At 32.7% G+C, this 25,377-nt stretch overlaps 1 protein-coding gene across 2 annotated transcripts in view; it reads right to left on the bottom strand.

The window, feature by feature from the left end:
• LOC118746280 (trichohyalin-like) overlaps positions 1–3,313 on the bottom strand; it is a 210,624-nt gene extending 207,311 nt beyond the window's left edge. For both annotated transcript variants that reach the window (XM_036480120.1, XM_036480121.1), the window contains exon 1: positions 2,819–3,313. The gene's annotated coding sequence lies outside the window, so the exon portion shown is untranslated. The remainder of the gene's footprint in view (positions 1–2,818) is intronic.
• Between the last annotated feature and the right edge of the window lie 22,064 nt (positions 3,314–25,377).

The raw sequence follows: 25,377 nt of genomic DNA, 5'->3' as shown, positions 1-25,377 counted from the left end.
ATTTCTTAATTTTTAACTGACTTAAAAAAATATATATATATAGGGTTAAAATTCATATTTTTCGGAGATCGTTAGTGTTGCCCACTGTTTGTTTTCTCTGAAAACTGCGAAATCCCAAAAAATTTATTTTCAAATAAAAAAGTTGTAACTTTCACAACGAAGGAATTTTTTTTAAATTAAGGATTTAATTGTATTAAACATAAATAACATAACATAATTTATTTGATATGAAATAACATTGCCAGTTTAAATAATACGCAATTAAATAAAAAATGTCTTTATAAAATAATATATTTAAATGAAATTTTGGTAGAATGAAATTCAATCTCTCACTCAAACATTTTAACCCGACTCAAGAGAAAATTAAAGTACTTAACAAAAATTAATTGCTAAATATAAAATTTACAAATTGCAATAAAAATAGAATATTACAAAAAAAAATCTTTATTTTCGTAAATTGATTTCTTGAATTTAAAATACCACAGAGTGCTGGAATTAATAATTTGTTTATCATTTCGGTTTTATTTAAATTGATTTGAAAAATACTACTTTCAGGAGCCAAGGCCCGAAAAGCAAATATTACATGAGAACATTTTTCAGAAAGAGGAAACGCTGCACTACAAATTTACTTCCAAAAACAAAAACCGAAAGAAATATTTCAATTTAGCCGATTAAATCGGAAATTTTTCAAAATTGTTTTCTTTTTATTGGGTGGTAGTTTGAAAAACAGTAAGCTTATCAAAAAGAGGTAATTTACAGTTAAAACTGTGAATATGGCAACATTGGAGATAGATAGAATTTAAAGTTTTGTTGAATTGAGTAGTTATTAGCTAGTGTAATGAGTAGAATATGGTAAGAATAATATTCTGAGCATTTTTCATAAAGAAAAAAAGGAAATTCACAATATCGTCCAGAGCCAACTATGTAAAATAAATCTCTAAATAGGTTTAGTAACGTGAGGATTAGGGTTGTTCGACTTTACTAGAAAGTCCGCATTCAAATTTTCGACGAAGAAGAGTCGACTTTTTAATAAAAAAAAATGTGTCAAACTCTGCATTTAACTTATATATTAGATATAAACATAAGGGTCAGAATACCCCAAAAATATCTCTTATTACTTAGTGAAAATCAATGATGGGCAAAAGACAAACAGATACTATACGGTTTTTAGAAATTTTGAAAATTGTGCCAGTTATACAGCAAAATGTTGGTTGTGAGGGTTTCTAAAAATTGATCTTTTTGAAAAATAGTTTTAAATTTTTAAATTTTCACCAGAAAAAAATTTCTAAAAAAATTCTTGAATTGGTAATTACGGACCACTTTTTGAAAATTTTGCCTTTCCTTTGGAACAGAGGTTGCGATTATTGGTAGGAGTTTAAGTGACATGGGGATAATTTCCCTTTAAAGTAGCCCAGACAGCTAGTAGATTGGGATTATTCACACGACTAATGTCGCATCTCAACTGGAATTCCACCAGCAACATCTTTATCGGTGTTTAAAATTTTGTACCCTACGGATTGGTCAAATTCGAAGCAAGGAGTGTCTGTAAAAACTTGCATAAACACACGTAGAAAAACCTTCTTGTATGAAAATATTAAAATATACAGCTATGCACATATATCTCACCTCATTATTAACTGAATATTGTGGGGACAAAGGATTAAGAATATGTATTAATTTTATTTATAGAAGAAGGCACATTCTTTTTAAATTCTAGGAATTTCTTTTCGTATAATAATTTTATGCCCTGATCTTAAATGATTTGACAATGTTGTTGTACTGTTAAAACTCATTTCTCTACCATACTTTTTACATTTCACTTTAGTTTTATTTGCTTTTTTTTTTAATAAGACCGAACATCACTCCACGCCGTTGTTAGAAGAAAAGTTTTATTGTAAGGGACGCCACTGCAATAAATTTAAAAAGTCGAGTGTCGAAAGTGAAAAGTCGACATCCATAAACTGAATATCGATTACTAAAATTCGACTTTCAGGAACAATACAACAATACTACGATTATTTTTCTTACTTCCTGTTTGTAACAGTAATCAGTAAAAATCGCCATAAATTAATCAACTGACAAATCGTCGAATACTACTATATAACAAGGAAAATAGAATACAACTTATCTCAAGTTCTTTCTTTCTTTCTGATTTCATGGGTAAAAGATTTACTTACTTGTTTTTTTTTTTTGTGAACACCTTTTAAGCAAAGTTGGCAACCGTCCGGTTTTCACCCGAACAGTCCGATTTTTAGAGCTTTAACCGTGTCCGTTTTGATGACATACCCGGACATCAAAATATCCGGTTTCGAGGGTCCAGGTAATAAAATGATTAATATTTTTGTTTATGAAAGTTATTAAGTATAGAAAAAATGACACAAAATAGCCTTTCAAAACTATTTATCTTAGTTTCGTGTTAAAGCTATGCTGTAAGTTTTCATAAAATTAGTACCTTTGATTTTTTGATCACCCAACAATCAGCTGTTTGTCGTAATGGCGATTTCTATTATGTTATGTTATGTTTACATTGCATGTGGCTAACTACCAAAGTGAGTGATTTTCCGAAAAGAATAACAAAGCGTTTTTGTACTTTTAAATAACAGTGGATTGCCTTATACATATTCTACTTAATACAGCGAAGCATAGTTTGAAAATTTACCTTTCTTTAACTGTACGGTTTTTGGTTTTTTTGCTCCTAACACGTAAATTGTATTGGTTTATTATTTAACAAGTAATGTTCACTATGCTCAAATATTATTAATGTTAGCTTTTACCTTCCAAAATTTGCCTAGAACTAAATAGGTTATTTATTACTCACCTTTTCGTATTTCAATTTCTAACCAGATTTTGAAGCAACTTTGGTAAAGGACACAAATAGTTTTATCTACTTTCGTTAATATTTTTGTGTGTATGGTTGTGATTTAAATAATTCTCAAATTCTTTCACACTTTACACTTTGAGAAACTAGAATTTAACGAGTTTCGTTTCGAATTTCAAATTTAGCACTGTCACCAACGTTCACATTCCAAATCCACAAATTAATTCAACAGAAGCACTGAATTCTTCTAACAACCAGTTTTGTTTCGATATCGGAAATTTTAATTAAATTCTCACATATAATTTAAGACCGGAAAACACAACTTTCTTGTTGGCAGCTCGATATTCGTCTGCCCAGACAAATTTTAAATCGACTATGGATCAGCGAAGACTATTGCCACATTTGTTTATTGCAATTTTAGTATTTGTCTGGTGCTCGCTCACCGTTAACACGTCCAAACTAACCGAATATTTAATCGCAACTGAGCGAAACACAGCAGTCGCGAAACCTAAAAAGTGTGTGCGGCTCTGTGGGGCTGTGTTTGGAGCAGCGGCGTACTTTGTGAGCAGATGTGTTGGCGGCAAAACACTGCTTGTTGTGCTTTTGTATTTGCCCTTAACATTGCATTTGCTGTATTGGCTTTGCCAATTGAACGTTGTTGGTGGCGAACTTGTTCAAGTGATGCCGGGCGTCATGGCAGAGAGATTGACGCTGGGCTCACTAAACAACTCAACAGGGAAGCCAACTCGTGTGGAATTCCCCGACTTTGCGGGGAATTTCTGTTTGCGTGGTAATCGGGGAATGGGCCGTTTTTTTGTTGGGAATTTCAGTTTATGTGGGGGATCGGTGGATGAACTATTTTTTTTTTGTGAGGAATTAGGCGTTAACTATTTTTTTCTTTTGCGCTACACTATTTCATAATGAATTAAAAAAGTTGTACAAGATATGCAACTGTAACTAAAAGTACTAATTATGCAACCCTGAGTTATTAAATATTCAAGTCTGGCAACGAATAGGGAACAATGGAACCACTATTTGCAAGTTTTTATTTGAAATTTCTATTTTTGCCGCCATCGGCTGTGATTTTTTGCTTTTCCTTTCTTTCGAAGGTAAATATTAAATAATAGCAAATTGTAATCATATACATATACATAATTGTACATTCATTAGATGCCAAAAACTACAACTTGTTCAATTCTAATATAATAAAGTTTCAAATGGCTAAAAATAACCATTGATTTTTTAGAATTTTCTTTGTCGTATTTGCTTCAATATAACGAATAAACAAAATTTAGTTTTATATCGAAGAAAACGCAACACCTTCGGAAAAAAGCTCGCAATTTTTACAAAATTTTCTCGATTTTTTTTTGTAAATATTCCACAAAATTTGAAACTTGAATTTTTATAAAAAAAATAACTCAAATTATATAACAAAAAAAATACTGCTGAAAACTTGTAAAAATTTGGTGCGACTAAAATTTTTTGAACAGATATATTTACATTATTTATTCTTTATTTGTCAACTAACTTTATTAAAGTTTGGTTTAGTGTATGAATGCATAGATGAATCACATTTAAAAATAAAATAAACAGAAAGACCAGCAGTATATCGAAATACATATGTATGTACCTACATTTTTTTTTTTTTTTTTGAAAATAAGAGATATCTATGGGTGGGGAATTTTACAAAATTTCGGGCAAAATCGGGGAATTTTACTGTCGAAATCGGTAATTTTCTCAAAAATGAGTGTGGCTACCCTACAACTCAACGAAACGTACTTACACAAAGCTTTGCGACCGGCATATTGTTGGCGCTCCTCGCTTGATTTTACGCTCGCTAGGAAAAATGCCGGTAAACAGCTACGTGCGAATTATGGTGTGCTCTAATAACAGAAATACACCTATAATTACACTGGTGGGGGCATATGCCGGTGTGCATACATGTATGAATATGAATGTGTATCTTATGTATATGTATGTATATCTTTTTGTTAGGGCTCCCCACATTGTTGCTTGGTTGATGTTGCAGAATTTCTTTTCGCAACATATTTAGAATCGACAAGAATATATCTGTGGTCATAAGCAATAACCGCCTAAGTCGACTTAAGAAAGAATTGAGTTATACTAGCGAGCCCGCATGGCGTCAAAACGCCAAAATTTAATTATTTAAAAATCGAGTTGTGAGAGGTCTCGCATGGTGTCGGTTTTGATTTAATCAAATTTCAAATCTTCCGGTACCGCTAAAAAGGTTCTAACTTAAAAAAATTAAACCCGTGCACATCTATGTAGAATCCCAGTTCTTTGATTTCACTTCTCATTTTGGAAATTCGAAATAACGGTGCAGATGTGATGACCTTAAAAAAAACCTGTAGATGTATGATAAAGTTTTATTTTTTTACTAATAACTCGAGACTGCTCTTCACTGAGAAACGGCTGCACGGTGTTGATGAAATATGGCACTCGGATCTCTTATAACACTGACTAAAATTTGGAATATTTTTTAAGTTTTTGAAATTCAATTTTGGGCGTATTAACGCCATGCTGGTTTACGAGTATATATAGATATGCTATCGTATTCTGCAACTACTATTCCATGTGTATGTGTAATCCGTATATCGCCAGCTAGGCTATTCAAAAAGTTATAGAGGACCATATTTTGGTTTCGCTATAAGGTTAACATTACAATCCAAATCTTTAAACCGTTTTTTCTCGAATTCAGATTTTTCAACTTAAGCGGTTATTGCTTATGACGACAGATATATTGAAATTATTGACACTTTCTGGAGATCGATGCCCCCTGACACCGACTTTTTAAAAATGGGCTTATTTTGAAACTTTTCTTTCTATTAAGTCAAAAATCTGAAAAACAATCGAAACCCGATGAAATATCCGATGTTTTTAGAAATTGTTTTCCATTGTCGGATACGCTTATACGGATATACAGTCGGCGTCAAAAATATGAATATTTTGATGTTTTGACTATTTATTTATTTATATTTTCCATATTCTGTCTTATCCTGAGTTCCGCCCGAAAAAAATTTCACCCGAAAATTTAGTAAATACGTGAAAACCATAAGTGAAAAGTGAACCGGTTCGGGGAAAATGAAACTCATGATAAGGCTGATTAAATTTTTCTTTTTTTTTTTATAAAAACATAGTTCTTTCAACAGAAAAAAACAGCAAAATCAGTCTTATCAATTTCATATAGAACTCAGGAAAATTCAAGAAACACCAAACCATTTTCATCAAACTTTCAATTTTATTTCTTAGATTAAGTCTGAGTAAAACCTGCATACTCGTACATAAAAAAATTTGTGGTATACTGTCCTTCGCAAGAATGATAGGATGCAAGATTGCGCCAATCGAGCTGAGAGCAACTGCGTGTGACGTCACATTATTATGAGAATGAGAGTGTAAAAAAGTAATTTTGAAGAAGAAGAGGAAGAAGCGAACAAGTGGTTCGAAATATTGGTGTAAAACTAGGTTGAATTGTACCTACTCTTCAGCTTCTTAAATTTTAACGTACATTCGGTACAAGCTCATTATTTTAGGTACGTTTGGAACGTAGTAAAATATTATTTCATGTAAGTCCAAAATTTGTTATGGTACAGAAGAAGATCAAAAATATATTTGCACAAAAAAATAAATGTTTTCTCTGAAAATTTAATATTCATCACTTGTGCAAAAAAATAATAATGTGACGTCAGCGAAAGGTTGGATGTCGTCAAATCGAGAAAGAGAGGATTAGCGGTGCGCGGAAGGCGCCACCCCTGTTTCGCTGCATCGTGGTTCTTCGACTGACTGGGGTACTATAAGTTCATAACAATATTTATCGGTGCGACAATGTTTACACTGTAATCAAAAGCATCAGTAATCACAGACAGCGTTGCCACTTGAAAATATTTTTAGGTACCAAAACGCCAACCAGATCAGTTTCCAAACTACCAAAATTTTTTCATTTCTCGAGTTTGCGGGGTTTTTAGCTACACAAATTAGCAGTAAAAATTAAAACTATACATAATATTGTTTACGGTAGTGGTTAATTATTCACACCAATCTTTAAGATTAAACAAAATAAATTCGGGCCTTTAAATAAAATAATTAAGTTATTGTAAAATATGTTAATATCTTTGAGATTGATTCAATTCATATCAAACATTTTTTTTTGTGTGAAAAAAACGAAAGCAGACATTTTATGCATTTCAATAAAAAAAATCCAAATTTGATTCAATTTGCATGCACTTACCCTTTTTTACCAATACATTCACACTTTGCAAATTGCCTATCACCAATTGTTCTTTCAACAGCTAATCGGTCATAACTTTGGGAAGTGAGTTTTTGTTTGCAGAAAATTGTCTGCTTAATAAAATATAGAAAAAAAATAAAGAAATCTTATACGTGTAAGCAAAGTGAAAGCAGTGTTTTGAATGTGTAAACTTAAATTAAGCGAACAAATTTTAATATTCAATTTGGTTGTATTTTCAAAACATTTTTGCCTACCAAAAGCTTCATCAAACCAACCAAGCTACCAACGGAGAATGAAGCTACCAATTTTGGTCCAATTGGACCAAAACGGCAACGCTGATCACAGACCTTGCTGGCAACAAGTCAAAGCAACATTTCTCTCATAAGCTCCCATTCTCTCAGCAAATAACTGCGACTTCGGTAGACACCGGATGTGGCTGCGTTTTTATATTCACATACACTATCGCAATTGCTTATTGTTTTTGCATAGTTTTTTGCTTTGCAAAGCTTTTTATGCTTACATTTTTTACTTAATTTTTTTTTGTAGGTACTTTGGTAATATACACACATGCATATGTGTACACATTTAAACAAATTCATATTTATAGCATTATTTTGTAGTTTTTATTTACATTCATTGGCATTCGGTTCAATTCCCGGCAGCTTTTTTTCGTTTGTGCCATTCATAGTTTTGTGTTTGCATTTCATCATTTGATTATTTTTTTATGATGACAAGAATATTCGTATATTTATGTATGTATGTATGTAGGTAGAAAATAATAAAAAATACATTTAGCCACACAATTGCATATGTAATCATATGTGTATACATATTTAGATGTGTTTCTCATTTTACTCTACTTAAGCCCACAGCCACCATATCGGCTAAAAAATGACAAAATCAGGATACTCACGGGCAGACACACTCTACTCATTTGTTGGCCATTCAGCCAAGATGGGTGAGATCATCATTTGTCGATCGTTATTATTACTTTTCAGACACTGTTGTACACAAACATCTATGTATGTAGGCGTGGTTTTGTTTGCTTTTAATTTTTCAGGCAAAAATTTATGACAATTCATTAAGTCTGCATTTGGCCAGAGTAATTCCTTCAATTCAGTTAAATTGAAGTACATTTATTTAGTTTTGTTATTTCTTCGTATGTATGTATGTAGATTCATTGAGGAATGAATTGTTCAATGAAATGCAATTAAAAAGCGGAAAACATCCAATTTGTAAAGGCTTATACAATTAGCATGTGATGAGGGATGGTGGTTAATTTTTCATTAACAAAATCACTGGAATCGAATGATGTAAGTATAGTATGATTTTTCAGATATACATACATACATACATACATTTTAATTGAAACGATAGATACTTAATAGAAATAGAAAACGAGCATAAATACGACGACCATCCGCCCTTTTTTATGGATAGTCCTCGGTATTTTATGTTCTTTTATATTTTTCTCAATAAAACCCGCCTGTTGTCGTTTATTAGCCAACTTCAAAAAAAAGGAGGAGGTTATTTTTCGAGCGGTCCTTTAAATCAGCTTTGGATGTTTTTAAAGGTCATATGCTAACACCTTTATAATATCTTAATTGAGACTCTCAGTACATAATTTTTAAAATGTTTTTTATACAATTTACTAAAACAAAATGTATTCTACTTATGCTTGCCAGAAAGTTACACGGCGAAGTCATGGACGAGACATAAATTACAAATGAGCGATAGTACTGTTAAGGGTCCCGTTCACTGCTACTGTATCCCTTTAGTGGATACACCAGCCTGACGCACTATGGTTCAGAACTCAATTTCAATGCGAACTAATCAAATTTCTGACATAAGCAACAACAAAAATCCACCACTCATATTTACAGTAAAAAACGTATGTGAGACATGATAAAACCAGAAAATTATCCTGAAAAGATGGGTACTTTGGACGTATGACATTACAAAAGTAAGAAAATTATTCATAAAAAATTAAAAAATAAAAAATAAAGTGCTTTAATCAAACGTGCATTTCTTGGAGTTTATAATCACGTTTACTTTTAGGTACCATTATTTGCTTTTATTGCTTTTTCCAAATTACGTTTTCAAGCGAAAAGGGAAATTAAAGATCATTTACTTTAAGTTACACCTCGTTTATAATCAAAGATTTTATTTAGTAAGAAAAACTTTTTCACTGAAGGTTAAAAAAAAACAACTCCAACCGATTGCATGTTTTGAAAATATCACTGTTTTGTAGTTCCAATAACATTGTATCATGAGAAACAATATCAAACCCTCCTCTGTTACCCTGTTTATACAACTATCGGTTTGTCAGAATTTAGTGGGTTAAATTTTATTGTTTATTTTAAGCACCTGAATTTAATTATAAAATTTATAATTTAGCTACACCTTTTAAATCGTTGAAAAGCTGAAAATGTGGTATTTCGTGCGAAATTTAAATATGGAATGTGTGTCATAATACATACATACAAACATAAATATGTACTTATCAAACTCAACAAAATCAGAATAAATGTAACAGTTGAATCAATATTGAATGTGCATAGCTGCACTGCAAGCCAACGTAAATAATCAGCTGATCTTAATGCTTGTATTCAAATGATTATTTATGCCTACATATGTATATACATTTATTTATGTATGTAGATTTTTAGACGTGCACTCATATCAGGTACATAAACACAATAAAACAATAAAACAAATTTACTGATGTGACATTGCGAAGCAGTTAAAAAGACATATGTACTTACATACCTTTTACTATTCTTTAACAACTTTTACATTATGGAGAGCAACATTCCCTTACATGCTCTCTCAACATGTTGGTCAAGAAGAAAAGATACTCTCGGAAACTCCACAGAAATTGAACTTTTAGCGCTCCATTATTGTTTACTCAAAACAGCTTAGCGTATAATAGTTATTTGTTTATATTTTGCTTTTGTTTTTGTTGAGAATTTGACTGTGTTGCCTTAGATATGAGCAGGTAAAAAATGTGAACGTCTAGGATTTTTGGTTTAACCGTTATCAGATGTTGTTTATAAATGTTTATAAAGTTTTCGAACAAAAGACAAAAGCATGCTTTAAGCTTTGATGTTTTTATTTCATTTTCTCTATTGTATTTTTTGACTTAAACCATTTTATTAAACAAAAATATAATTATTACGAGTATCTGTTCAAATGTTGCAGAACCACCTTTGGCAACATTTATGTTGCGCACAAGCAGTCACAACGAAAAGACGCTTAAAAGCTAATTGCTTCCATAATTATGGTTGAGGGATTCACAACGGTGTCGTAAGTGTCGTATTGTTGTATGTCGTAAACTTTAAAAGCTTAAATAAATGTTTAGAAAACCTGAAACAATCAACGAACTATTTTTTAGCACTGCGAAAATTCATAATATGACATTGATGGTACCTTGTGAACTCCCCATATATATTTTTTAAGCGTTTAAAGTTGACGACACACAACAATACGACACTTACGACACCGTTGTGAATCCCTCAGGTATGTGGTTCAGCTTTTAGGCTTCACAACATTCTAAAGTAGCATTTAAAATAAATAGTTATAAAAACTATTTCATAAATCCAGATTGCGCAGTATGCTCCGGGTAGCGTCGCGTGTTCGTATACACGAAGTTGAAGGCGAAAATGAAATGTGATTTAGCGTATTGAAATTTAACCGATTCTTTATGAATCAGTAATTAATTTTCGCTTAATTTTCACTTTTAACTTCGAGTATACGAACACGCGACGTTACCCCGAGGGTACTGCGCAGTCGGCGTCGCTCAGGCCTGTTTATAAATCAAAATGTCAATGTTGCCTGTAAGCAACAACTGGGGAAGCTGATTATGAATCTGACCATGCATTTTTAAAATTCCAATTGGCGGATCCAATAACTCGGAATATTTTCCAAAATTTATTGAATTCGGGGGTTTTTGCTAGTGTTTAGCAGGTTTCAAAAATTTTAAATGATGGATCCAATATGACGACTACCTAATTTAAAAAGTTAATGGATTTTGATATAAAACAGGGAAAATTAGGTTTCTCTTCAATTCAAATATTAAGCAAAGTTGGCTATAATTTTCTGTGTGCATGTCAATTGATTCTTGGCAAAATTTGGCAGACATTTTTTTGCAAATTTCGAAATGTAATATAATTAATTTTACTTATACCAACAAAAATATATGTTTTTCACTATTTTAAATAAATGAAGAATTAATACTCATTAGTAGTGAAATACGTCTCAATTTTCACTACTAATTATTTAGAAAAAAATGTGATTAAAGAAAAACTAGGGTGTTGGATACGTCTCTAGCGAACTCTAAAATTTTAAGGAATCTCTGGCACGTTCAGCACCGTAGCGTTCGCAGGTGCAAAATGCAAAAATGTAACATTCCTAAGAAATTATATTAGGTCCTAATACCGATTTGAAGACTTTAATTTTTACTTTTTCGTCCCGCTAGATTCTCCATTCAGACCACTGTGTGTCTCCACCTTCCACTAAAGACTTGCTATCGCCAGTTGGAGAGTGGATACCAATTCATAAAATATGATTTAGACAACAATACAGATAAAACTTAATTCTTGGATAATGTTAGTGCAAATTCGAGGAAAAGGAAATAAAATTTAAATTTAAAAAAAAATCGATTTGACTTTCACAAAAAAATGTATGGAATTTTAACGAAGCTTGTTTCAGGGCATGAATATAAATCACACTCTGCGCACAAATTCATACTAATTTAGTTTATGAGAAAAATAATGTATTTTTTCGTCTCAAGCCACAAGGCACAGCTCAGTGTAGCCACACATATGCAAGCAATTATTTTGCAATTTACTGCGTACGGAACTACATATACATATCCAAAACGCACATACACATAATTAAAATAAACAAATTTTATTAAAAAATACAGAACTTTTTTGATGAACACACTATGTACCTACCCATAGTTATAAAAATGCAGTCATAAATTATTAATTTTAAATATCGTCACTCTATGTGTCGAGCTGAAGTAAACAAAGTGCGTATTCAGAACATGAGCTGTAAAGAATAAACAAACATTTGGGCCGAAAAATTGTTGTACACAAGCATATCTATAAAGAAATATAAAAGTCAAATCAAATTGTGCCTACAATGTTGCTTTCATATTTGTATTTATGTACATTAGACTGCATCACCAAAAAAAGTTGCTGTCTTTCCGCCGGGACTACAAAATCTATTACATTTGAAGACTTCTACCAAAATATTTCAAAAATAATAGTATTAAGATTTACGTGAGCTGGACCGATTTGGAAACACTTCCAAAAATTGAGTTTTTTATGAATAAAAATAGTTTCTTAAAGGATTTTTTGAAAAAAATCCCCTCAGATGACAAAAAAGCTTAAGCCTGAAAAATCTGCATAAAAATATTTTTAAAAAATGTTCAACGGAATCATAATGCTGTTTTTTTTTAACTTTTTTCAGAGATTCGTTTAAGAAAAACTTGAATAACTGGGCCAAAACTATCGATTTATACTTATGAGTAGGGCTCGGAATCTCATACAAAGGCGTGTTTTTATTGGGCACCTTCAAATGGAAATTTCCTTTAAAATGGCATTCAATCGTTAGTGCATATTTTTGCACATTTTGCATTTTTTGCAAAAAAAATATCTGATTTCTTGCATATATTTTAGTATATTTTGCAACAAATGCATATGGTTTTTGCATATTTTTCCTTTTTTTGATTTGCAACCCTTTGAATTTAGTGCGAAATCCGGCAAAACATTCCCCTTAAGAAAAACATTGCCGTTGAGGCACTCTCTTGTACCTCTGTTAGATCTTAACTAGTGAGAACTGGCCTAAATCCCAGATCAGTACGAAATTACCCTAATATGTGTCCCGAAACATAGGGACATTTATATTAACCAGGCAGCGGACGAACTAACAAGGTATGGCACCGCACGCGTTGAACACGGGCTCCTCGCTCAGCGAGATAGAAGCAACAATTACCGAAATTTATCCCTCGAAGGCCAAGCAAAGTTGGAACATTACAAGATAGTACATGATTACCCGGCAGTTCTGGGTGTCCTGCGAGCCACTTAAAACCAAACCTCTCTTAGGAATGAGCAAACAAGATACCTACAAACTTACTGCAGTGTGCACATGGCACTGGCCCTTTGGGTTACATGTCGAAAGTCGTAGTCTGTCGTAGTTGCGATGACCCTAGCTCAAAAGGGACACTCGAACACTTCCTCTGTGAGTGTCCAGCCCTCGCAAGGATGATAGTCCGAACAGAATGAAAACGACAAGCTACGGACCACAGCTGTTAAATAATTTTTCCACGTATTCTCATGTAGATAATTATTTTGGCGACGACTGTAATTGTGGCCAGATTAGATATATTTCTATTTTTCCAGCGACAGATAAGGTTATCGCACTTCTTTTATGTCAAACTCACACAAATTCATGATGTCGCTGCCGCGTTCATAAAAATCATGTCGCCATCGACAAAGCGTTTAGATAATGAAGATAACAAATTGGAAGCTGGAAGCAGAATGTAAAGTGGCAAACTTTATATAATAATAATAATAATAATAATAGATTGGCGCTTACACATATGTTAGTGTTTGGCCGAGCTTCTCCTCCGACTTGTGGCGTGCGCCTTGATGTTGTCACACAAAGCGGAGGGACCTACCGTTTTACGCCGACTCCGAACGGCGATTGTATTTTTATTAGAAGCTGTTTTTCATGGCAGAAATACACTCGGAGGTTTGCCATTGCCTGCCGAGTGACGACCGCTGTTAAGAAAAAACCTTTTTCTAACGGGTGATTTTTTTGAGGTTAGGATTTTCATGCATTAGTATTTGACAGATCACGTGGGATTTCAGACATGGTGTCAAAGAGAAAGATGCTCAGTATGCTTTGACATTTCATCATGAATAGACTTACTAACGAGCAACGCTTGCAAATCATTGAATTTTATTACCTAGAAAAGTTGGCAGAAAATCCGCTTTTTTATCGACAAATTTTGTTCAGCGATGAGGCAAATTTCTGGTTGAATGGCTTCGTAAATAAGCAAAATTGCCGCATTTGGAGTGAAGAGCAACCAGAAGCCGTTCAAGAACTGCCCATGCATCCCGAAAAATGCACTGTTTGGTGTGGTTTGTACGCTGGTGGAATCATTGGACCGTATTTTTTCAAAGATGCTGTTGGACGCAACGTTACGGTGAATGGCGATCGCTATCGTTCGATGCTAACAAACTTTTTGTTGCCAAAAATGGAAGAACTGAACTTGGTTGACATGTGGTTTCAACAAGATGGCGCTACATGCCACACAGCTCGCGATTCTATGGCCATTTTGAGGGAAAACTTCGGAGAACAATTCATCTCAAGAAATGGACCGGTAAGTTGGCCACCAAGATCATGCGATTTGACGCCTTTAGACTATTTTTTGTGGGGCTACGTCAAGTCTAAAGTCTACAGAAATAAGCCAGCAACTATTCCAGCTTTGGAAGACAACATTTCCGAAGAAATTCGGGCTATTCCGGCCGAAATGCTCGAAAAAGTTGCCCAAAATTGGACTTTCCGAATGGACCACCTAAGACGCAGCCGCGGTCAACATTTAAATGAAATTATCTTCAAAAAGTAAATGTCATGGACCAATCTAACGTTTCAAATAAAGAACCGATGAGATTTTGCAAATTTTATGCGTTTTTTTTAAAAAAAAAGGTATCAAGCTCTTAAAAAATCACCCGTTATATATTTTTTTCCGATGTTGCTTTGACCAGGGCTTGAACCCAGGTGCTGATGAGTGGAAGCGCGCACTGCTTACCACTACACCACAGCGGCCGACAAGCGGCAAACTTTATATATGTTTTCGTTATTTTCTTGTTGAAATACATGAGTTATTTATTTATAAACCGGCAATAAAATATTAGGAAAATATTTTTAATTGCATATTTCACTTGTTTATAGCCCTACTTATGAGGTATCAGTGGAAAAGTATTTTCTCACCCTTTTCATTTATTCCACGCTAAATTTCCGTTGCCAAAATACTATAAATGAAAAGCAGTGAGGCCTAAAAGTACACAACATGAATAAGTAACAGATGCAGTATGTTGCATGTTCTTAGGCGCGCCTGCTATTCTTTTGGATATTTTTGGCGAACAAAGTTAGCGCCAGCGAATGCTGGAATCCTACTGCAGAAGTGCAAAACGGAATTATGCACAATGTCCGCCAAGGCAATGAGATAGTCGATGAATTGATGAAGGCAGGAGCCTACTTTGAGGAATCCGAGGCTGTTCCGCTGAGATGTTCCCTTCGAGTCATTCAAAGCGAAATTAGTTTGCATTTGCTTGGAGTGGCAAGGAGAAGGTAGTCAAATTTAAAGACTTCCACAGTATCCAAGGAACCCTGGCCAGGCTATAATAAGACTTGCCGCAGCTATCAACTAGAAGGTAGCGAAGCAGATATATCAGGATATACTATAGGCGATATCGGCAAATTCATCAAGGAATCAAGATGGTTGGATCGATAACCGTCACTAGACACGAATAAAGACGCCCTAGTGTTTGACGGCGAAAAAAGACGAAAAAAGATTGCCCGATTTAGAAAATGTGAATACTCGAGATATTGATTTGCGCGTCAAAAATATATGTAAAAGGCTTCGACGGTTTTGGAAAGAGGGTCTGGGGTAAAATAAACGTGAAAAGCAAGCATTCGAATTGGTTGGATGTGACAGAAGTTGTAGTTTTACCAAAACATGCTACCAAATTGCAGCCTGCATCATTAAAGCCATACAAATTAAAGTTTCAAACTGGCAAAACACTTTTTTTATTTTCACTCTTAATTCAACATATTTTGATTAAAAGAAAAATACTGATAAAAATAAAATATTTCGCACAAACAACAAAAAATATAATCGATAATCGCATGAGGCTATTGCCTGATAATTTTAAAATGCACTTAGTGGCATTGCGCTACTACTATAGCACGGCCGAGTAATCATAGTCAACTTATGTACAGTAGACTGCATCACTCCCTATACAAAAAAAAACGGTACTGTTTTTCCACTGGAATTATAAAATCTATTATATTTTAAGATTTCCACCAAATTATCTCGCAAAAATATTAAGATTTACGTGAGCTGGGCCGCTTTGATACCTCCAAAAATTTAGTTTTTTATTAATAAAAACAGTTTTTTTTAATATTTTTTGAAAACAATTTCCTCAGATGACTAAGGGCCAAATTCACAGTGTGTAGTTAACCACTGATAAGAGTTTAACTATTGATTTTCATATTCACAACGCTCAGTTAACAAAAGTTTAAACCGGCAGTCTCCCATAGTTAAACTCTTGTGAAATTGAAATTTTTTTTGTGGAACGAATTTCAAATTCCAATAGAAAAATATTTGATTTTTAGAATTTGTATATTTTCAGGCGATATGAATTTCTATAGTTAACAAGTGACTCTGATTATAAATTCAAAGTTAAACTCTTGTTGGTGGTTAAGTTAACAGTCGTTTAACTAAGCACAGTGAATCTGTAAGTTTAAGCTTAAAAAGTTTGCATAAAAATATTAAAAAAAAAAAATTTCTACGGAATCATAACAATGATTCAAATACTGGTTTAAGAAAAACTTAAAGAACTCAGCCAAAACCTTACCAATTTAGACTTATGAGGTATCATTGGTAAGGTATTTTCTCACCCTTTTAATATCTTTGCGAATAAGCTCATTCAAAGTATTAAAGAGGAAGGTAAGATAAACGAGTTTCAATCCATGTTGAATTAAGATGTGTTGGTATTGAATAAAGAAAAAATTGGGACGTGAATGAATTGGGACATGAAATAAAAAGGGTGAGAAAATACCTTTCCCCTGATACCTCATAAGTCTATATCGGTAAAGTTTTGGAGCAGTTATTCAAGTTTTTCTTACACAAATCTTTGAAAAAAGTTAAAAAAATAGCATCAAAAATCCTTTCAGAAACTACATTTATTCATAAAAAAATCTATTTTTAGAGGTATTTTCAAACCGGTCCAGCTCACGTAAATCTTAATATTTTTCCGAAATATTTTGGTAGAAGTCTTAAAATATACTGGGTTCGGTAATCCCGCCGGAAAAGCCGCAACTTTTTTTGGTGATGCAGTCTAATGTACAGTAGTCGAAAAAATTATAGCCGCACCAAATTTTCACAAGTTTTAAAATATTATTTTTGTTGTTATTTAATTTTGGTTAGTTCTTTATAGTTAATTCTTTATTATCATGCGTATAAATACAAGTTTAAAGGCAGTGTCACACGATTGGTTATGGTTTGGTGTAAATCGTATCCCAAATATTTTTCTTTATCTCAATCACGAAAATTAATTGTTGAAATTTTCAATATAACATCGTTATATTGTACCAATCTTTTGACTACAAAAAAAATCCCATTTTTTTTTATTTTGTACCAATAGCCCAATATAAAAATGTACCAATCTGTACAAATCGTCGTCTCAGAAAACGGATGTCGAATGTTACAAAACACGGTTTTGAGAAAATTGACTTTGAAGTTTAAGGTCGAATTAATCCGAAACTGTACGGTAGATTTTTGTAACTTTTGAAGGAGACGTAGTTGGTGTTATTAGTTTTGATTTCCCATATTTTTAACGTTAATGAGAAAATTTACTTTTCATTCCGTATACATTTGTCGTAAGTAGCGTTTACTCACCACTTTGTTTTGTCCACAGAACATACGACAATAGTAAAGTATCTATTTCAACGACGATGGTATAATTTGATGAAAAAAACAGACATATTTATTAAATAATGATTACTTATTAGAAAAAACATAACAAAAACATAATCATGTATTTAATAAAAAAAATCTGTACATCTCTTATGCTGTAAATATGTTACGAACATACGTTTTCTTTATATAAAAACAAAAAATAATACTTAAATTCAGTCTTTTGTACATTTTTATCTCTTTCATTTCATTGGAGACTCAGTGCAAGCTAAAATTTAAAAATTTAAAATTTTAAAATTAGTTACTTAGTTTAATTTTCAATTTTAATTGTATCGTTATAGTAGAGGACCATCCAATTGTCGTAAGTTCAAAGTTTTGCGATACATACGACAAATGTTTTTATGATTAAAAAAGGATTACATTTGTATGGGAATTTGTCGTATGTGCCACATACGACAAACGTTTTATGATTAAAAAAAAGGTACGTTTGTATGGGAATTTGTCGTATGTGACGCATTTTCAGCACATACAATAAAAGGCATACCCAATCATTAATATTATGTAACATACGACAAAATTCGCACGAAATATCTCAAAAACTAATGGAGATATAAAAAAATGGATTGCAGAAATCGAAAGAGCATGTCCAACTTAGTAAATCTGCATCAAAATCCCAAAATCGTGATTTTGCACATTCGTCATCCGTTTTCTGAGGCGACGAAATGTACCAATCGAGTGCCACTGCCTCAAAAATTTATGCAATTTAAAAATGTTGATAAGTCCGTGTTAAATACGCAGTAAAACGCAGAGCCTTAATTTAATAACAACGAAAATACTATGCTAAAACTTGGCAAAAAGTGGTTCGGCTATAATTTCTTGAACTGTATGTATTTTTTAATATCTCTTTAATTGGACATGCACATTGTACATAAAGGAAGTACATAACAAAATTAAAAAATATATGCCTGTTTTGCCTTTTTTCGAAGCTCATTTTGCCTTTTTTTCAAGTTTTTAGTGCCTTAAAATTCTACATTTCTACATTTCGGGGGAGTCAGAACACCTACAACCCCCCTTGTAAAGCCCTTACATGGTGCACAGATTGCACGGTTTGCAAAGCTGTCCCATACGAAAAACGACTTTTACCGTGCAATCCGTGCAATCTGTGCACCATGTAAGGGCTTTACAAGGCTCAGAGATTACCTCTACTAAATATGCTGAATACTCTAAATAAAACAATGATATTCTTGGTTGTTACAAATGACTTTACATAAAACCCCCCTAAAGAGAAATCCAGCGGCCGACCCTGTTTCGGGAAAATGTTAAGATTTATGTGAAAATACCTCCGAAAATTGATTATTTTATATATAAAAATAGTTTTTTTGAAAAAAAAAACAAAAAAACCAGATGAACGAGCGAGAAGTAGAATTGAAATGTGTTGATGTTTGAGAAAAAATGAAAATTGCGACGTGAATGTGTTTTTTGTAAACAAATAGAAGAGTGAGAAAATAAACTGATACCATGATTCAATAATAGAAAGGTTTTGTAATAAAACAGTCTTCTCGCTTCCACACATAAAATCGGCTCCTTTACTTGTACAGAATGTTGCTTACTCTACAGTTTCTAGTGATATTAGTAGTAAAACCAAAAATTCTTCGTACTAAATATTCGTTAACATCACCTTCGTTTGCGTAATTTTCTAGAACAAGTGTGGAATAGCGACCGTTTAGCTATAAAATAACCAAAAATGCCGATTTATAGTTTTTTACGCTGATTTCAACGATACCAAATCAGGCGCAGGTAAAAAATAAAGAAAATATAAGAAGTCTATTTGCTTTGTTTATTTGTATTTTTTATTATCACTAAATTGTTGAAACTCAAAAGTAGATCATGACAAAATATGTAATATCGAATTAAAGGTAATAAATTGTACTTTCTAAATAATATAAATTTCTTTACCATTAATTATGCAGTTTTTTCAAAAAAGGTTATTTTATGAAAAAATAACATTTTTTCGTTTTTTAGTGGTTTTGGTTAAAAAAAAGGCTATAAATTATGTAAATAAGCTGAAAGACAAATTAATTATCTTCATGGTGACGTCATTAGCTTTTTAATCGGTTATATAGTTCATAAGATATTAATATTTAAAAAATCTAAAAACTGAACTTTAACCTTCTAGAACGTCTTCATTTTTCACGTTCTCCAAATAATTTGGCATGGTTGAAATGAGCATAAAAAGTTCTATTGATCTGCATTTTTCGTTTTTGCATAGCATCGGTATTCTAGATTTCTTCCAGGAAATGACGAATAACTGAACATGTTTTTATGTGTTGTTTAGTATTTTCATTAAAACACCAAATATATTTCAAATTCGCATAGAATTAATAATACACATTTTACTTATAATTGTATACTTTGCGTACTTTTTGTAGTACCTTTCTACTACCGTTTTCGCAAAAGGCGATCACATTCTTCCCCCTTCTCCTACTTCCAAAATACAAATCTAGATAAAGGAGTGTCAAATTGTAGCCGTCACAAAATACATAACCTTGTATTATTGAATCATGCACTGATACCTAAATCGGTATGATTTTGGCCGAATTATTAACATTTTTCTTAAACCAATCATTGAAAAAAGTTAAAAAAAAAACAAAATGAAAAACCTCATTATTACGATTCCATTGAAAAATTTCCACAATAAGTTTTTCATTAAAAACGGCCTCAAGCTCATTAAAAAAAAAATTTTGAATATAATTGTTATAAGGCCATAAAATAACAAAAACAAATAACTTAAGGACGAGCACACCTAAGAGTTAAACATTCTAAAAATAGAATTATTAACAAAAACCAACAAAACCAACAACCACATGATCAAGTGAATTGCAGCGGAATAGCTGCGCTTGATTGTGTTGGCATAACAAAATGAAAAAGTGGGAAAAAAGCAACGATAATTTACAAGGCGAACTTAGCACAGTGCATAGGCAACTGGCTGAGTCAGTGGGATCGTCGGTTCGAATCCTACTGAAAGAAGTCTGATGAGGAAATGTGGTGATTTCCGAAATAGCTATCACTTCTACCATTTTTTCAAATTATTGTTGCTTTTCCACAATAAGTTTTTCATTAAAAACGGCCTCAAGCTCATTAAAAAATAAAAAATAAAAAATTGTTGAATATAATTGAAAAAATTATATTTTTATGCAGATTATTTAAGCCTAAACCGTTATGTCATCTAAGGTTATTTGTTTCAAAAAATTCTTTAAGAAAACATTTTTATTCTTAAAAAATCCATTTTTAGAGGTATTTTCAAATCGGGCCAGCTCACATAAATCTTAGTATTTTTCCGAAATGTTGTGTTGCACATCTCAAATATAATAGATTTTGTAACTTTTGCAACTTTTTTTGGCGGTGCTGTCGAATGTACATACATATATACATATGTACACACAAACATACAAAAGTACAAATATACTCTATTAGCATGCTGGTAAATAGCATGATGGCGGCAAATTTGGGGCATTCAGATAAATCAAATAATTCATGCTTGCTTGCAAATATTGTGTAAATATCGACAAGCACCTACTTAAATAAAAACTACTCTTGCATAGAGAACTGAATGATTCATACCTAAAATAGGAATGGAATCATCGACCTTTAATTTTATGTACTTGCAAATAAGAAAAATGAAATGATGGACCTTTTTTGTTTCCGTTCTTAAATATTAACTAGCTGCTATATTTCAATGACAAAAATAAACATTTTCCATTCGCACATTTCGCTAAGTGTTTCGGAAAGTCTATAATCTGACAGCTTATGGTGCTTACGAGCGGTATATGATTTTTATGAAAAGTGTTTCTTTTTTTTTCAAGCAAAACAACCTCCAGCCCTTGTTACGATAAGATCAGGTATAACTAGAACCTGGATCCATCAATATTGAATGCAAGTAATTTTCTAATATATAGAAGAGAAAATACGGACCTCTTTATTGGACTGGGCCAAAATCGCTTGGGCGGTTAATGCGGCAATCAAGAAAGGTGAGACTTCTTAAGGCAATGTTTCAATTTATAGCCATGGAGGCAGTTACAGGTGTCGTATCGATGGTCCTCCGTCACACCTCATAATTCAAAAAAAAAATCAAACCATTACCATTAGTTTTGTTCCTCAACTTTTCTAGAAAAAATCTGTAAAACTGTCTAAAAGCAAAATTGCTCTCAGAGAAAGAGAGAAAAACTAAAAGGTACGGGAACGCTTTTCGGGTAAAAACTGGTAAAACTGTCAAATACACCGTAGGCGCCATTTTTTGTGTACATAGCGGTTTTTAATCATTCGGCGATCCGCTAAATTATACGCAAATACACAAGCAAATTACAAAAATACTTACAAACCTTGATATTTCTTCGCTACGATATATTTATCTAATAAGGTGAAAATGCAGATGCACTTTTGTTTTTGCTTATTTAACTTTCAAATCGTTTGAACAGCTGATGGTTTGACACTTTACTTTTAACTTCTGACAAGGAGAGTACCGATTTTACTCTCCTTTTTTCTCCTACTTTGCCAGAAAACCGAATGCGGAACACTCCCTGGTAAAATCCTATAAATTCTTGCAACTTCTTGCGAGTTAGGGAACGCAACTATTGTTATCTATTTATCTATTTTTACATTAGATTACATTATTTTTTCTTTACAGAATTTTGAAAAACAGAATTATGACCCAAAGTACTCGTTATTTAGATTGCTTAGAATTGTTTTAAAATTTTTTCGATAATTCCGCCTCTCCTGATGTACACTCTCATGCACTTCAAAGTGGACAATGCTTTTCTGAGTTTTTTGTGGGTTAGTTATCTTTTATTTTATTTCGATTATTTTTGAAATAAAATATAGCAAGTTTCAAACTTTGTAGAAAACTATAAAAAAATAACAAATTTCCATCAAAATTTAAAACTTTTTTCCTAGAATTTTTTTAAGTATGCAGTTTTGTAGCCCATTTAATATTACTATAAAAAAGTGCATACGGTTGGCTACAAATTACCGTTGATTTTTGACAATTTTTTACAGATGCAATTTTTCCATATAAAAAAAGTTCCAGCATGCCTTACATATAAAAGTTCTAAAAATTCGAAGAAAAGGTTTGAAATTTTAGTGAAAATTGTTATAATTTTTTATTATTTTTCTAAAAAGTTTTAAACTTACGTTTACATGGTCTGTACATTAAATGAAAAGTAGTAGAAATCTATACAAATAATAAAATTGTAACAAGTCGATGTCTGTACATTATAGATATTAAAGAAAAATTAATGTGGGAGGGGTCTTTGTTAGAGCACCACAAGCCAAATCACAAATTTTTGTCTGTCTGTCTGTCTGTATGTTTGCACGCGCATCACTCGAAAACGAATGCATGGATTTGAGCGCAGTTTTCACCGATGTATTGCTAGAGATCTAATTAAAATATAGAAAGAAAAACATTAGAGAGTTGCCACCTTTTTAAAAATTCCAGTATAAGTAAATTGATAAGAAAAAGTGAATATTAAAACATGGGCGTCGAAAGAAAGAGGCATATAGCCAAAAATATTTTTTTAGAGTTGCCACCTGTTTGAAAATTTTAATTTAATTTAATTTATAAGATAAATTGAATATTGCAATATGGGTATCAAACTGAAGAGGTTTAGCAAATTTTACTGCCGAAAATATTTTTAGGGAGGGTTGCCTCCTGTTTGAAAAAGTTTATTCTATTTAATTGATAAAATAAACGAAATCTATATCTATACTTACAATAAAGTTGTAACAGGCCGATGTGTGTACCTTATAGATATTAAAGAAAAATTAATATGGTGGGTTTTTTTAGAGCTACAGAAGCCAAATAAACAGTTTTTAGAATTTTTGACTCTCTGTCTGTGTGTATATTTGTACGCGCATCACTCGAAAACATGGAATTGAATGCAGTTTTCACCGATGTATCGCTAGAGATCTAGCTTACAATATAGAAGAAAAAAATTAGAGAGTTGCCACCTGTGTTTAAAATTTCAGTTTAGGTCAATTGATACGGTAAAGTAAATACCGCCATATGGCTGTTAAAAGAAGAGGTTAAAGGCTTACAGCTAAAAATATTTTTGTGGAAGGTTGCCACCTATTTGTAAACTTCAACCCCGTGTGCTTGGTCTGCTTTGGCCCTATGTTCAAGTTATACGAATTCAGTTTTCAGATATCTAAATGAAGGATGGGGTTAAGTTTGTCTGACGCCCTCATTCATAAATATTACCACGAATTGTAAAAGTGGTGAACTAACAAGGAAAAATCACCGTAGGTATATCAGTTGCTTCATTTGAAAGATATTCACGAGATCACACGACTCACTTAGCCAATGTACCGGAAAACTTTTCATCCTGTGGGACAGCGAGAATTCTTGGCCCTCCGATAACAGAAAACGCACTTCTGTGCTCTTGAGTTTCCTTATAAGAACTTTTATTGGCATACGCTTCGCACCAACTTTGTAGTTGCAAGATCAAAGAAAAAGATTACGCATGCCTGGCAGAGATCTCACAGGTGGAAATAATGCCATCGGTAAAGCTCATGACACCGAAAGGGATTGGTATTCCATATGGTATCACAGCGTAACTATTATTGGCCTATGTGTGAGGAGGACACTGCGCCTTAGGGGTTTCAACTTAAATCAAAAACTTTGAATTTACAGACTATTTTTGCTTTTAAACGCTCTTTTGCATTGGCCAACGCAAAAGTTCGTATTAGGCGCCGCGAAGTAAGCGGGCATTGGCTAGTTAAATATAAGGAAATCAACACAGAGAAAACGGCGAAAAAGGATTGCCCCTGTCGAAGTGCATGGGAGTGTACCATACATACTTACATGTATCGAATATACCATAGGTCTCAGGGTAAGTTGATATGAAAGAAAATAATTACCTACAGTACCTATGACAAGTTCGAAATATCACCAGGATTAAGAACGTGTATAGTATATTAAAAAGTTCTTATTGTTTTGTCCAAAATTCCCAAACATACATATGTATATGCTTTATATGTATTTGCTCCAAGTACATTTTTAAACAAAATGTTTAAGATCGGACCTTGAATCACCGATGCAAAGTAGCGCGAATTGTAATCTCATCAATCGTAGTCTATAAGTGAATGTATTATGTTTGTATATATACGAGTAGTTCATACCCTGTGAGGAAAATCTTTAGATCTGAACTGGAGCGCTTCTAGTACATTTAGACACACTACTGGTTCGCGATAACTCTCTGGCGAATTTAACACGGCAATATCCAAGGAAGTGTCAATTATCCATCGCTACATTACCTTTTCTACAGTTCGGGACCAGTCCTAAAATCGACAGATTGGATTTAGTTAGCTCTGCATCTATTTTTCTATAGTTCCGAACCAGTTCTTTGGTTTCTTTTTGGTTTCCCGATGGTAGCCATTATAAATTATTTTCAAAGAAATGTTCAATTTGAAATCAAATTTGTTTGAATTAATTTTAATTAAACTGAGCATTTGAAAACACGTTTACATACCTTTACCTTTTGCTGTAGCTGATTGTGCAGAGGTGCTTGCTGTTATTGGTTATATTACAGAGGGTCCTAACGT

This window comes from Rhagoletis pomonella, unplaced genomic scaffold (assembly GCF_013731165.1).
Source record: "Rhagoletis pomonella isolate Grant_MI unplaced genomic scaffold, Rhpom_1.0 Rhpom_scaffold_00010, whole genome shotgun sequence".
Lineage (NCBI taxonomy): Eukaryota > Metazoa > Arthropoda > Insecta > Diptera > Tephritidae > Rhagoletis > Rhagoletis pomonella.
This window is presented reverse-complemented; position numbering and strand designations above follow the sequence as displayed.